This window comes from Syngnathoides biaculeatus, chromosome 5 (genome assembly GCF_019802595.1).
Source record: "Syngnathoides biaculeatus isolate LvHL_M chromosome 5, ASM1980259v1, whole genome shotgun sequence".
Classification (NCBI taxonomy): domain Eukaryota; kingdom Metazoa; phylum Chordata; class Actinopteri; order Syngnathiformes; family Syngnathidae; genus Syngnathoides; species Syngnathoides biaculeatus.
The window spans coordinates 33,887,688-33,903,481 of NC_084644.1; the positions used below are offsets into that span (position 1 = coordinate 33,887,688).

The window sequence follows — 15,794 nt, forward strand, 5'->3', positions numbered from 1 at the left end:
ATAATAATAACAATGAATATCCTTGTTTGTATTTCAGCCTCTGTCTCATTAATGCCAAATACTTTTTCCTAGTATGCTACACCATTTTTATGTTGGTCGTCATGGTGGCACTTGCAATGCAAAGTATTTATAAAGTGCGACTTGGTGTAAAACCTTTGACAACCACTGTTGTGCCATATTTTAAATTGCTAGTATGAAAATAAAATACACAGCTTGCCCTGCCAGAATCCAATACCCAAAGAAACACAAATTATTTGGCGATGTAATTAAAACACTGACCATAAGCACTGACCAAAAAATATAATTATAAAAATGTTATAACACACAATTGAGTAAACAATACTTTGAATATTTTACAGTCTGATTATTATTAATCCTCTTTCAGTCCAGAAGATGGGGCTGCTGGCTGAGTTTTCTAATATGAGCTCGAACCAGGCAGCCCCTTCCACAGCGATGAGCCTGGAACGAAGGAAAGGCTGAATTCGACAGGAAATTTGCCTCCAAAATTAAAGCAATCCCCGGGGAATAATTTGAGATTTTTTATTTTGAAAGTATAGACTGGAAGTCATTTTGGTCAAATTCAAATTTTTTGACAGTACAGATTACGGGATTTCCAAACAACGAATGCGGTTTTTGCTTCAAAGGAGACAGAGAAAAGCAAAGCTGCAAGCATCGCTGTCTACAGAGGTGGATTCAGGGATCCGCGCAAGACCCTCCGTTAAAGGCACACATTCACCTGGTTGAAAGATTGGGGAAATTTAATTTTGACAGACCTAAAATATGGAAAACTCATAGGAAGTATTACTAGCGCTGTAAGTTAAAGAAGATGGATGTTTGATTGAGGAACAGAAAAATAAAAAATACAAATACAGTCATTATTTTCTTTCGGTGCCATTTTACGCACTGAGAGAACAATTGGAATGAGCGGACTTTCCCAAATCGTTTGTGTTTCACGAATATCAACAATTTCAACATTGATTTTTGTTGAGCTACCAAAGGAGTTCTTTGCATACTTTTTGTCACCCATGCTTTTGGAATTGGTGTCCAGAGATAGCATGCATCAAACGGAGAATTGACTTGCTCAAGGTAAATTGGAATTTTTTAAATTAAACGTTTTATTTGCTCCTTGATATCAAATCCACATTACATCCGCGTGGTTTTGTTTTGATGTTTTCATTCGGCAAATGTGTATGATGGTTTTGGACAAAATTAACTAATGACAGTGATTGCAAGGTACTCGTACTTGATTGTCGCGTTGCGATGTAGGATGATTTCTAGTCCCAGTTTAGCTTGCGTTAAACCGGCACACTGAAACAGAATGTGCCGTGGGAGCCGCTGGTGGTCACATTTAATTCAATGATTGAAAGATTATGGTCACTTGCTTTTTCCTTCAGTTGACATCTGGAAATAATAGTATAGTCAAGAACTTTCAATAAAGAAATCAGAAACAAAAGGTGTTTCCAAGCACATGACCTTCATTTGCCTTATCTTGAAACTCAATTAAGTATATGTGTATTTTATCCATGGTTAGGTGACAACACAGGTGAGCCATGTTGAAATTTTGGCAATTCATAGAACAGCCTTTCATAATCATTATACAGCTGCAAAATTAAATAATTCGTTAAAAGAAGCAGTCTGGTTTTAAAACATTAAGGCAGCATTAGTCAATAAATGCACGACCTTACAAAAAATCACATTAATATTTTATTCTTCTGTCATATGTTCTTAGTTTTCCATATTATTTCTATAAATAAACACTAAGATCATCGTTTGGGTAAGACACGTTGAACAACGGTTATATTATGAACAGATTGTGTGTATCATAAGGAGCAAACATTTGTGAGGTATGTTATGGAGTATTTTGCTCAGATGAAATTACTTCTCTTGTAAGGATGAAACCAAGCTAAATATGCCAGTATAATAAAAAGTACAGTTTACACAATTATCAAACACGTCAGACATGGTGAAGGGAATGATCAATATGTACAATGTATTTATTTTTGATAAAGGTGACAATATTTTAGATGTTTGTTAATATTGACAGTGACAGTTTGCAGTTTGAAGCATTGATACTTTGAACAAGATTTACTTCAGGTGTAATTCAGAAAGCTAATGAATATTTATCATTTTAAATACCAAAATGAAAGGGATTCTGACCTATTGAAGGCCTTAGGTCTGAATGTTGGAATTAATATCTATGCTGGAATAGATTCCCCCTTTTTGAAGGAGCCGTATGATGCATTTAATGTGTCTAGTCACAAAGAATGAAAATGTGGATAAATTCGTCAGAAAAAGTCACAGGAATTAGACAGGGGAGCAACACAACATGATGAGCCTTTGGAAAGACATTCATAGATGTTTCTAAATCTAGATGTTCCTCTTCTTTTCTTCATCTTGTGTTTTCCTTGTGCCATTGAAATACAAGTACAACCGACTCCCCAAATTCATCTGCATGTACAGTATCAAGAAACTTTATATCTGAATTTGTGATATCAGAATGCAGAGAACAGACAACGTATGGGTAAAACAGGAGTCATTGATAGAGGAGAGATAAATAGATGGGTGATGAGAGACAGTAAGGGGGATAAAAGGAGATGGATTGAAGGCTTTATATAAAGGGACTGTAAATACAGCACCACAAATACAGACCATTGTATTGTGCTCCCTCTGAGAAGCACAGATGATTTTGTGTGTGACACCCACTAACTTGAAAGTACGTAGTCACATTCAGTCAGTAAAGAGATAATACTGACACAAACTCCTCAGTTATTCAAGCCCAAAGTAAAGCTCACCCATTAAACACATTTCCTTAATGGTTTCTCAATCTTGCAATTGATAGTAATACATTTTCTTCGAGAAGCTACTGCAAAATTAAAAAGATTTTTCTTCAAAACCACTGGTTCCTGTAATGAGGTATGAATGAAGAGCTTGGATCTGGCGTTAAATGACTCCTGGCCCGTGAGACACAACACTTTTAGAGTGATTTACTATGTGAAACATTTTCAAGAGTGACATTTATGTTGCAGTTTTGCTATTGGGGAATTTACCTATTGTAAAAACTGGGTGAATCTAAAGTGATGTTTTAGTGTTTCGAGACACATAATAATTGAAAGTATGTTACATGGATAATTTTCTTATTAATTTGATCAATAACGACATAGTCCGTTAGAAAAAATAATTTTGCATTTTCTAACGGAAATTCAAGCACTTTGAGAAAAACGTTATTTCAATTCAATTTTAGACTTTCATAAATACAATCCATATTGACAGAAGAAATGTTGGTTGCCCGTTGAAATATGATAGACATGAATCACTTCAATCATTCCAATGTCACAATTTACATGTGTTGCCCTTCACACATTGCAGACACAAGTACATAATTTATCTTAAATACTCATTAAACCCAGTGTCAGAAATTAAACTTTTGACTCATTGGGCAAGTTGGGCGGGATATGAAAAAAAAAATGCACGGGCCAAGCATATTTTTTTGTAGGCCAAAATAGTAAATTCTTTTACACATGATTGCACAATATATGGAATAAATTTTGCTACTGTGATCATGGAATCTACAGTGTATATATGTGTACACCTAATTTTACACACATTTGTCTACTACAGTATTATGTTAATGGAAAACTGAGAAAAGTCACTGCAACATTAGACAATAGCAATAAGGAAAAATGTTTTATTTAACATCCATTAAGTCTAGCGTCCTGCTCCTGACAGTCCTCACGCCACAACATTCCAGCCTCCATGTGATTATAGTACTTGGCACAAGCGTGTCTTGATTAATTTTTCATCATTGAATGCTTTTAAAGGACTTTTAACCAGCTTGTTGGCTCTCGATGTTTCATTTAATTTGGTGTGAAAGAGTATGGATTTTCAGCAGTAAAACTTCTGATTGCTGTGCCAGACTATCTTAATGTATTTAGCTTGTACAGTCGAACCTCAATAAAATGAACCCATGCATCATGTCTATCGGATAAAATAGACCATTGGGACTGAACTTTATGTCCAAAAATAGTTTCCATTTGTTACTTTAAATGCCGTGGACAGTCTGTTTGTTCTACAATTGGCTGCTGTTTTTAAAATATATATATCATTACTGTGGCGCAATGCAGGCAGAAAATGAGATTTCTGTATTTATGGGTCACATATAGAGAAAATAACTAGATTGAATTCCAAAAAATGTCCTTCTTACATCGATGTGGCAGACATGTTGTATGTGAGGCATTGACGTGATGGTTCTCTGTATTGTTTATTGTGCGTAGAGCACTGTTAGAGAGTGACTTGGCTGTGGTGTTAATTCTGAAAAATGAAAAAGACAAGGCTAGAACATGCTGTTTTTGGTACAGTAAAAGTATTTGTTGTCAAGTTGTTCACCTTCGGCAACAGATTTGAAACTAAGAACCAGTCATAGCTTGTGAAAATGAATTGCCTCCAATGAGTACTCTCTGGCAACAATGTCACTTTGACTGCACCCTGGTGTGGTCAGTTTCAAAAAATGTGGAATTTTAAAAAAATGTCAATTTTTTTTTTTAAATATAGCTTTGTACTATACTGGATGTCTCAGCCAAATGAAAAAGGTTCAAAACCATTTTTGGACTGTATAGTAGTCTGATTGCTTATGTCTTCAAAAAAAGTGTTCAACGTAATAGATCAGAATCAACTTTATTTGGCCAAGTGTGTAAAAAAACAAAACACCTCCTCTGGCAGACCGTGCTGCCCTGGTATGACATACAGAACAAAGAACAAGAGACATTTCTATTTATAGGAACTATTGCTTATAAAAGTGGTGCAAGATGTACAATCTTCGTTTTGAACAGGTACGACATAAGTGTGTCAACGTCCTACATTGTGTAAAACTTGTACAGAGTCCCTTTACCTGTTTGCGGTTCCCGTAATAGACCAGTGCAATGACAGTTCTGCAAAGGCAGCAGGTTAAAGTGACGAATCGTGCGATAGTCTACAAAATATATTTCTAAAACTGTTAATAATTGGACCAGCAGAATGTGAGTGTACCAACAATGGCACAAAGCAGAAAATACTAAACTTGCTGATCAAGAACGTAATGACTTAATCGCCAGAGGGAAAAAAAACTGTTGGAATGCCTGCTAATTTTGACTTGCATTGATCTGGAGCACTTTCCCAACGGAAGGAGTTGGAAGAGGTGGTGGCCAGGATGTGGAGGAGTCGAAAGAATCCTGCCTGCTCTGGACCTAGTTTACATTGCGTGTAAGTCCTCAGTAGTGGGTAGATTGGTGCCAATAATCCGTTCAGCTGTTTTGATTGTTCGTTGCAGTCGGAGTTTGTCTTTTTTTTTTCCTTTGAGACTGTAATTCCCAACAACTTTAAGGTCTCAACAGTTGCCACAAGACAGATGAACAGCGTCAGGGGCAGCTGTGGTGAACGGTGCCTCCTAAAGTCCACAATCATCTCCACAGTCTTTAGAGTGTTCAACGCCAGTTTGTGTTGACCGCACCAAAGCTCCAGTCTCACCACTTCCTGTCGATATGCAGACTCATCGCCGTCTTTGATGAGGCCGATGAACGTGGCGTCATCTGCAAACTTCAGGAGTTTGACCGTCGGATGCCCCAAGGTGCAGTCATTAGTGTAGACCGAGAAGAGCAAAGCTGAGAGGACACAACCTTGGGGTGCTCCCGTGCTGATGCTGCGTGTGGATGAGGTGGTGTCCCCCAGCCTCACCTGTTGTGTCCTGCCCGTCAGGTAGTTGTAGCTCCACCAAGAGATGGCAGGCGACATGCCGAGCTGGAGAAGTTTAGGGGAGAGGAGTTCAAGGATGATGGTGTTAAACACAGCTGAAATCCACGAACAGGATCCTCGCATAGGTACCCTTGCTGTCGAGATGTTCAAGGATGAAGTGCAGACCCATGTTGATTACATCATCCGCAGACCTGTTAGTTCAATAGGCAAACTGCACTGGATCCAGTTGGGGACCTGTGAGACACTTGAGGTGTTCCAGCACAAGGCATTCAAAGGACATGACCACAGATGTCAAGGCAACAAGCCTGTCGTCATTAAGACCTGAGACTGCTGCTTTTTTTGAGGACCAGTATAATGGACACAAGGTTTGTCCCCGGTGCTTTGTTGATCTTTTGTTGTTTCAAGATCTGTCTAACGTCCCCTTCATGGATGTTAAACGGTGGAGAGGAAGGCGGAGTGGAAGTGTCTATTTCGAATCTGCAGTAAAAGCTATTTAGGTTGTCGGCAAGCCCACTCTTGTTTTCTTCCGGGGGTGAACATCGCTTGGAATTAGTGAGCGATTGCAATCCGTGGCAATGCAATGTTTTTCCAGTTTAACTGCATAGTCTCTCTTGGTAATGTTAATTTCTTTAGTTAGCTGATTTCTAGTGCGATTTTAGACGGCACTGTCCACACTATGATATGTGCAATCTCTTTAGCCTGGCGGAGTTGCCTAAGTATGGCTGAAAAACACGGTTTATTGTTATTGAACGTGCGAAAGGATTTTGTTGGAACAAACACCTCCTCACAGAAACTGACAATAATAATACAACAATATTCATTTAGGATGCGTGCTGAATTTTCAAAGACACTCCAGTCTGTACAGTTAAAACAGCTTTTAAGTTTTAATTTGGCATCGTTGGTCCACTATTTAACTGATTTTACTATAGGCTTCGCATATTTAAGTGCTTGCCTGGATGTCGGTATTAAGTACAAGATGCAGTGATCAGAGCAATAAATGGGTGCGCGAGGATTTGCACGATATGCGTACTTTATGGAAGTGTGACAATGGTTTAGTGTGCTATTTGTGCTGCTCATATTTAGGGAGTTCGTGATTAAGTTTAGCTGTGTTGAAATCTCCTAGGATAATGAGTGGTGAATGTGGGTGTTTTTTCTCTATCTCGTTTACCTGCTCGCCGAGTGTTAGCAGTGCGGTGTTCAAGATAGCTTAAGGCGGAATGTACACACTGACTTGAATAAAAGATGTGAACTCACATGGTGAATAAATGGCTTACAGTTCAAAAACAACAACTCGAAAACCAAGCTGCAGTGTGTGCTGAGCTGTTAAACATCCGTGCACCATTTCTTATTGACGTACGGTGAAGAAAATAAGTATTTGAACACCCTGCTGTATTGCAAGTTCGCCCACTTAGAAATCATGGAGGGGTGAGAAATTTTCATCGTAGGTGCATGTCCACTGTGAATGAAATAATCCAAAATGACAAATCCAGAAATCACAATGTATGATTTTTTTTAATGATTTATTGATGTGGTACAGCTGCAAATAAGTATTCAAACACCTGAGAAAACCAATGTTAATATTTGGTACAGTAGCCTTTGTTTCTAATTGCAGAGGTCAAACGTTTCCTGTTCACCAGGTTTGCACACACTGCAGGAGGGATTTTGGCCCACTCCTCAACACAGATCTTCTCTACATCAGACAGGTTTCTGGGCTGCTGCTGAGAAATTCTTCACTTCCTTACCACACTCTTCATTGCTCTGAATTGTTGACCCAAAGTATTTGAAGTCGTCCATCTTGCTATCTCTTCTCGTTGGAGCCTCACCCATCCCCCTCCACCACTCTCAGTCACACACATATACAGTGAAGAAAATAAAGTATTACAACACCCTGCTATATTGTAAGTTCTCCCACTTAGAAATCATGGAGGGGCTGAAATTTTTATCATAGGTGCATGTCCACTGTGAGAGAAATAATCTAAAAAGAAAAATCCAGGAATCACAATGTATGATTTTTAACGATTTATTTGTATGATACAGCTGCAAATAAGTACTTGAACACCTGTCTATCAGCTAGAATTCTGACTCTCAAAGACCTCTTAGTCCGTTTTTAAAAGTCCACCTGCACTTCATGTATTATCCGGAATCAGATGTACCTGTGTGAGGTTGTCGGCTGCATGAAGACACCTGTCCACTCCATACAATCAGTAAGACTCAAACTTTTAACATGGCCAAGACTAAAGAGCTGTCCAAAGACACCAGAGACAAAATTGTACAACTCCACATGGCTGGAAAGGGCCAAGGAGAAATTACCAAGCAACTTGGTGAAAAAAGGTCCTCTGTTGGAGCAATCAGAAAATGGAAGAAGCTACACATGACAGTCAATCTCAATCGGAGTGGAGCCCCATGCTCAAGATATCACCTCGTGGGGTCTCAATGATCCTTAGAAAGATGAGGAATCAGCCCAGGACTACACGACACCTCTTGGTCAATGACCTGAAAAGAGCTGGGACCACCGTTTACAAGCTGACTATTGGTAATAGACTAAGACGTCATGGTTTAAAATTATGCATGGCACAGAAGGTTCCCCTGCTTAACCCAGCACATGTGAAGGCCCGTCTTAAATTTGGCAATGACCATTTAGATGATACAGAGGAGTCATGGAAGAAAGTTTTGTGGTCAGATGAGACCAAAATGTCACTTTTTGGTCATAATTCCAATAACTGTGTTTGGAGGAAGACGAATTAGCTCCATGCCAAGAACACCATCCCTCCTGTGAAGCATGGGGGTGGTAGCATCATGCTTTGGGTGTGTTTTTCCTGCACATGGGACAGGACGACTGCGCTGTATTAAGGAGAGGATGACCGCGGCCATGTCTTGTCAGATTTTGGGGAACCAGCTCTTTCCCCCAGTCAGAGCATTGAAGATGGGTCGTGGCTGGGTCTTTCAACATGACAATGACCCAAAGCAGGCGTGAGCATTTCACGGAAACAATCGTTCCGTTACTGTGTCGTTACCCAGCCTGACAAAACACTGTACCGAAAGTCCGTTTCCCAGATCTCAGGGCTTACTTTTAATAACATTCGCCCACGTGTGTAATGTAAAACAAGTTCTTAACGAAATATAACAATCTGTATAAAACGAACCTACATTAACCCCTTTATTTTTAATGATTAAAACGCCCAGCTTTGTCAGAGTGATTTACAAACGGCACCGGTTTCCGCTTCTGCGCTACGCATGCGCAAGGTCGAGTTATTCATATCCGGGTCACTCAAACGCTAGTCAAACATGTCGGTTGCTAAGCGTAAAAGACAAGAGACTGTGTCCCTAAAGGCGTTCCAAAAGTGGACTATATCTGAAGAATTTATTGCCGGAACCAATGAAGAAGGTGAGGTGATAAAACTGAGGTGCAGAATATGAATATAAAATCGTTTCCCACCGTTTCCCAGGACAAAAATCAATGGAACCGAAAGATCGGTTACCATACTTGCCGAAATTCTCATGCCTGCCGAAGCACACAGTCAGGAAAACCAAGGAGTGGCTCCGTAAGAAGCATATAAAGGTTCTGGCATGGCCTAGCCAGTCTCCAGACCTAAACCCAATAGAAAATCTTTGGAGGGAGCTAAAACTCCATGTTTCTCAGCGACAGCCCAGAAACCTGTCTGATCTAGAGAAGATCTGTGTGGAAGAGTCGGCCAAAATCCATCCAGCAGTGTGTGCAAACCTGGTGAACAACTCCAGGAAACGTTTGGCCTCTGTAATTGCAAACAAAGCCTACTGTACCAAATATTAACATTGGTTTTCTCAGGTGTTCGAATACTGATTTGCAACGGTATCACATGAATAAATCATTAACAAAATCGTACATTGTAATTTCTGGATTTTTCATTTTGGATTATCTCATTCACAGTGGACATGCTTCTACAATGAAAATTTCAGATATTTACAGGGTGTTACAGTGTATGAGAGAGAGAGAGAGAGAGAGAGAGAGAGATAGTTTTGCACTGCGGCCAAAAAGTTTGGTTTCATCTGACCAGAGCACCTTCTTCCACATGTTTGGTGTCTCCCAGGTGGCTTGCGGCAAACTTTAAACAGGACTTTTTCTGGATATCTTTGAGAAATGGCTTTCTTCTTGCCACTCTTTAATAAAGGCCAGATTTGTGCAGTGTACGAATCATTGTTGTACTGTGGAAAGACTCTCCCACCTCAACTGTAGATCTCTGCAGTTCATCCAGAGTGATCATGGGCCTCTTGGCTGCATCTCTGATCAGTCTTCTCCTTGTTCGAGGTGAAAGTTTAGAGGGATGCCTGGGTGTTGGTAGATTTGCAGTGGTCTGAAACTCCTTCCATTTCAAGATGATTGCTTGCACAGTGCTTCTTGAGATGTTTAAATCTCGGGAAATCTTTTTGTATCCAAATTCTCCACAACAGTATCTCGGACCTGCCTGGTGTGTTCCTTGGTCTTCATGATGCTCTCTGCACTTGAAACAGAACCCTGAGACTATCAAAGAGCAGGTGCATTCATACGGAGACTTGATGACACGCAAGTGGATTCTATTTATCATCATCAGTCAACATTGGATCATTTAGTGATCCTCACTGAACTTGTGGAGTGAGTTTGCCGTACTGAAAGTAAAGGGGCTGAATAATATTGCACGCCCCACTTTTCAGTTTTTCTTCTTCTTTTTCTTTCAGGTTGTCCCGTTAGGGGTTGCCACAGCGTGTCATCTTTTTCCATCTAAGCCTACCTCGTGCATCCTCTTCTCAAACACCCACTGTCCTCATGTACTGCCTCACAACATCCATCAACGTTTTCTTTGGTCTTCCTGTCACTCTTTTTTGCCTGCCAGCTCCATCCTCAACACCCTTTTACCAATATTCTCTCTCTCGCCTCTGAACATGTCCAAACCATCTAAATCCGCTTTCTCTCACCTTGTCTCCAAACTATCCAAGTTTGGCTGTCCCTCTAATTAGCTCATTTCTTCATTCTTCATTCTGAGCGAGAACCTCAACATCTTCATTTCTGCTACCTCTAGTTTTGCTTCCTGTCGTTTCTTCAAAGCCACCGTCTCTAATGCGTGCATCATTTTATTTGTTCAAGGATAAAATATCTCATAAATTTAATTCCACTTCACAATTGTGTCCCACTTGTTGATTCTTGACAAAAAATTAAAATTTTACAACTTTGTTTGAATCCTGAAATGTGGTGAAAGTTTGAAAAGTTCAAGGGGGGCAAATAATTTCACAAGGCACTGTATGTATATGGAGGAGCTCCCGGAAGACTGGGTTAATACAGCCAAGGTCATCAGAGAAACAGGCAGGAGAGTACTTGGTGCATCTTCTGGTAGGAAAGGAGAGAAGTAGGAAGGCCAAAATACAGGAAGTCATACAAGGAAAGAGTTTAGCGAAGAAGAAGTGGGACACTGAGAGGATTGAGGAGAGGTGAAATGAATACATTGAGATGCAACGTAGGGCAAAGGTAGAGGGAGTGAAGGCTAAACAAAAGACATGACAACAAGTATGCTTCCTGTCGTTTCTTCAAAGCCACCGTCTCTAATGCATGCATCATTTTATTTGTTCAAGGATAAAATATCTCATAAATTTAATTCCACTTCACAATTGTGTCCCACTTGTTGATTCTTGACAAAAAATTAAAATTTTACAACTTTGTTTGAATCCTGAAATGTGGTGAAAGTTTGAAAAGTTCAAGGGGGGCAAATAATTTCACAAGGCACTGTATGTATATGGAGGAGCTCCCGGAAGACTGGGTTAATACAGCCAAGGTCATCAGAGAAACAGGCAGGAGAGTACTTGGTGCATCTTCTGGTAGGAAAGGAGAGAAGTAGGAAGGCCAAAATACAGGAAGTCATACAAGGAAAGAGTTTAGCGAAGAAGAAGTGGGACACTGAGAGGATTGAGGAGAGGTGAAATGAATACATTGAGATGCAACGTAGGGCAAAGGTAGAGGGAGTGAAGGCTAAACAAAAGACATGACAACAAGTATGCTTCCTGTCGTTTCTTCAAAGCCACCGTCTCTAATGCATGCATCATTTTATTTGTTCAAGGATAAAATATCTCATAAATTTAATTCCACTTCACAATTGTGTCCCACTTGTTGATTCTTGACAAAAAATTAAAATTTTACAACTTTGTTTGAATCCTGAAATGTGGTGAAAGTTTGAAAAGTTCAAGGGGGGCAAATAATTTCACAAGGCACTGTATGTATATGGAGGAGCTCCCGGAAGACTGGGTTAATACAGCCAAGGTCATCAGAGAAACAGGCAGGAGAGTACTTGGTGCATCTTCTGGTAGGAAAGGAGAGAAGTAGGAAGGCCAAAATACAGGAAGTCATACAAGGAAAGAGTTTAGCGAAGAAGAAGTGGGACACTGAGAGGATTGAGGAGAGGTGAAATGAATACATTGAGATGCAACGTAGGGCAAAGGTAGAGGGAGTGAAGGCTAAACAAAAGACATGACAACAAGTACACCAGGTTGGACACGGAAGAAGGAGAAAAGGATCTGTACAGGTTGGTCAAACAGAGGGATAGAGATGGAAGGATGTCCAGCAGGTAAAGATGATGAGAAGGAAGAGCAGAAGAGGCAAGTGTGATGGAACAGGAAGTTGCAATGATTAGTAAGAGATAAGTTAGAAAGGCACTAAGAGTATGAAAAACGGAAAGGCAGTTGGTCCTGATGACATACGTCTGGAGGTATAGAAGCAAATTGGAAAGGTGGCTGTGGAGTCTTTGACCAACTTATTCAACAGAATATTTCGGGACAAGAAGATGCCTGAAGAATGGTGGAAAAGTGCGCTAGTTCCCATTATTTTAAAAACAAAGGCAATTTGCAGAGCTGTGGGAACTATAAAGGAATAAAGTTGATGAGTTAGTTAGTTAGTTAGTTAGTTAGTTAGTTAGTTAGTTAGTTAGTTAGTTAGTTAGTTACAATAAAGTTAGACTCAAAACAGAAGTATCGGCAAGCAACAGTATGGTTTCATGCCGAGAAAGAGTATCGGAGATCTATTATTTGCTTTGAGGATGCTGGTGGAAAAGTACAGAGAAGGTCAGAAAGAACCACATTGTGTCTTTGTGGATCAAGGGAAAGCTTATGACAGAGTACCAAGAGAGGAACTGTGGTCCTGCATGAGTATGTCTGGTGTGGCGGAGAAATATGTTAGAATAGTACAGGAGATTTATGAGGCCAGAAGAACAGTGGTGAGGTCTGCCGTAGGTGTAACAGAAGAATTTAAGGTGGAGGTGTGACTGCATCAGGGATCAGTTCTGATCTCCTTCCTGTTTGCTTTAGTTCTGGATAGGAAATGCAAGATGAGGTTAGACTGGAATCCCCTTAGTCCATGATTTTCGCAGAAGACATTGGGGTATGCAGTGAAAATATGTAGCAGGTGGAGAACAATTAGAAAGATAGAGATATGCACTGGAAAGGAGAGGAATACATTTTAGTCAAAGTAAAACAAAATATATGTCAGTGAATGAGATGGGCAGAGGAAGAGTGAAGCTCCAAGGAGAAGAGATAGCGAGGGTGGATGACTATACTTGGTGTCAACGATACAGAGCAATGTTGAGTGTGGTAAGGAAGTGAAGAAATGGGTCCAAGCAGTTAGGAACAGCTGGCGGAAGGTTTCTGGTGTGTTCTGTTACAGAAGAGTCTCTGCTAGAATGAAGGGCAAAGTTTATAAGACAGTTGTGAGGCCAGCCATGATTTATGGATTAGAGACAATTAGAGATAATGATAATCTTTGCGACACTGAACTCAACTTTGTTTGTTGAGCACTTTGAAAACTTACATTGAAAATTAAGCCTTTTTTGCCATTGTATGTTCCAGGTATAAAAGAACTGGGGTCATGAAAACACAGCCATTAATAAAATAATGACAAGGAGAGAGTACTTGCAGAATCAGTCTTTCATGGCTTGAGAGTTTCTTAATCCCTGTTTATTAGGAGCACCTGATTTGCCCAGCCTGACCCAACCAAGACCAAGTGGGAAGGGTTGGGGAGACAGAGTTTAGAGTGGTGGCGAAATAGTCTTGCTGAAAGTTACAACTTTGTAGAACTAGTCAATCAATGCTCAATGTGTTAAAATAAAAAGCAGAGTTGAATCTATGACACATCACAACTATCACAGGAAGCACACTGCAGTATTGACTGGAGGAGCGACAGTGGACAAAAAAAATTATTTGATCTCTTACTGATTTTGTAAGGTTACTCCCTAAGAAAGACATGAGCAGTTGATAATCGGAATGGTAGGTGCATTTTAAAAGGGAGAGATATTGAAAAGAAAATCAGTAAAATCCCCAAAAAGAAAATATTCTAAATTATTTCACAATTTATTAGGGAAAATGACCATTAAAATGTCACTTGGTGGAGAACCGATTGTTGGCCACTACAGAGGACAGACATTTCTTGTAATTTCTCACCAGGTTTCCACACATCTTGGAAGATAATTTCTTCTTTCAAGATTATCTCTAAATCCTTAAAGATCCTATATAATGGACATTTAGACCTTGAAAGAGTGACTTCACTAACATGGATGTTGTATAAAAGCATCTATTTCATTTAAAAAAATACAAAAAACAACTTAGTTTTGAAGCAGGACCCATAGTGCTTTTTTAGATGCGCGGATCAGCCAGACCGTGTGAAAGTATCATCCAATTGATGAACCCAAATGCAACATCAGTGTATCAATCTCATTATGTCACCATGCGCCAGGCTCATGTCATCTGTCAGCTTTTTCAGCGCCTGGATCCACAGTTCACCACCAGCAGCCAAAAACTCTTCTTGGTATAATAACCCACCTTGTCGACTGGGGATCATTGGCCCATTACAGAGAGTTGGGGTCTATCTAGTCGTACTCTTAATCCTGGTTCCAGTCAGGGACCTCGTCTTACCTCGGTCTTGGGGTGGGGGCTGGTAAGCCTTTGCCATCCGTTTTCGGGCTTTAACGAAAATCATTCACTAAGCTTGTCAATGTCATCGGTCGGTTGCTGTCAAGTATTTCTCCATCATTGGGGGTGATGGGGGTAGTTCCCTATCTGTCCTGTCCTGAGTTTCATTTCGGTTATCGTGAAATTCAGTCTGACTCATCATTTTGTTGCGATTCCATGAAGTGGGAACTTGTATTACTACTGTCACGACCCATCGATACGGAGGAGGAACCAAATGCAGGACTCCGGAGACCCAGAGGCAGTTGAGAAAATTGTTTATTCGGTCCAAAGTAGGGGATCAGGCAGACAGTCAAGTAGAGCACCGGTAGTCAAGACGTCGGGCGTATAGAGCAGGTCCGCGGGCAGCCAGGGGTCTGTACACAGGTGATCAATCAGCGAAGGCAGGAGTATCGGAGATGTCAAGCTCACGGGGTTGGTCGAAGGACAGGCGGAGGTTGGTACACCAGGGTTCACGATCAAGAATACGGGTGTGCAGAAATGGGGCATGAGTTGCGACGATTTGGCGAAGACCAGTCTTCACCGGGGTCCTATAAATAGAGGGATTAATCAATGCGGATGAGGCGCAGGTGTGCCCCCCCTAATCAGCGCCGGTGTGCCCCTCCTAATCAGCGCCGGTGTGCTGGGACCTGCCCAGCCAGGGCTGGACCGGCAGGACCATGACAGTACTCCACCTCTAACCAGTACCCCAGACAAAAAGAAACACGCACACAAAAATAAACATGTCCAGGGGCGGGTGGAAGTGGCTCCGGGTGAGGGCCCCCCCCTACCCTAATCTGTCTGGTGGCCGTCTAGGCCACCAAAAGCGAGGTGTCCGGCTGGACAGGTCAGGAGGATGACCCTGACGCCAAGCACCAGGGTCCACATGGGGTGATTGGGGTGAACGTCCACGAGTAGGAACCCAACGGCAAAGCAAGAACCAGACAAAGGCATGCAACTGCTCCGGACAAAGCCCTCCCAAGACGTGGTTGCGAGATGACTGGCTATCGGTCGCCGCCAAGGCTTCATCATGAGGCGGCTGGGGATCAGTCGCTGCCAAGGCAAGGTCATGAAGCGGTTGGGAAACATCAGGAATGAGAAGGACAAAAGCCATGACCGCCACGATCATCATCATC

General features: G+C 41.0%; 1 protein-coding gene across 1 annotated transcript in view; it reads left to right on the top strand.

Annotated features, from left to right (window-relative positions):
* Window positions 1-632: 632 nt before the first annotated feature.
* Window positions 633-15,794, top strand: part of LOC133500796 (adhesion G protein-coupled receptor B1-like) — a 326,242-nt gene continuing 311,080 nt past the window's right edge. The window contains exon 1 of the mRNA XM_061819933.1: window positions 633-1,086. The gene's annotated coding sequence lies outside the window, so the exon portion shown is untranslated. The remainder of the gene's footprint in view (window positions 1,087-15,794) is intronic.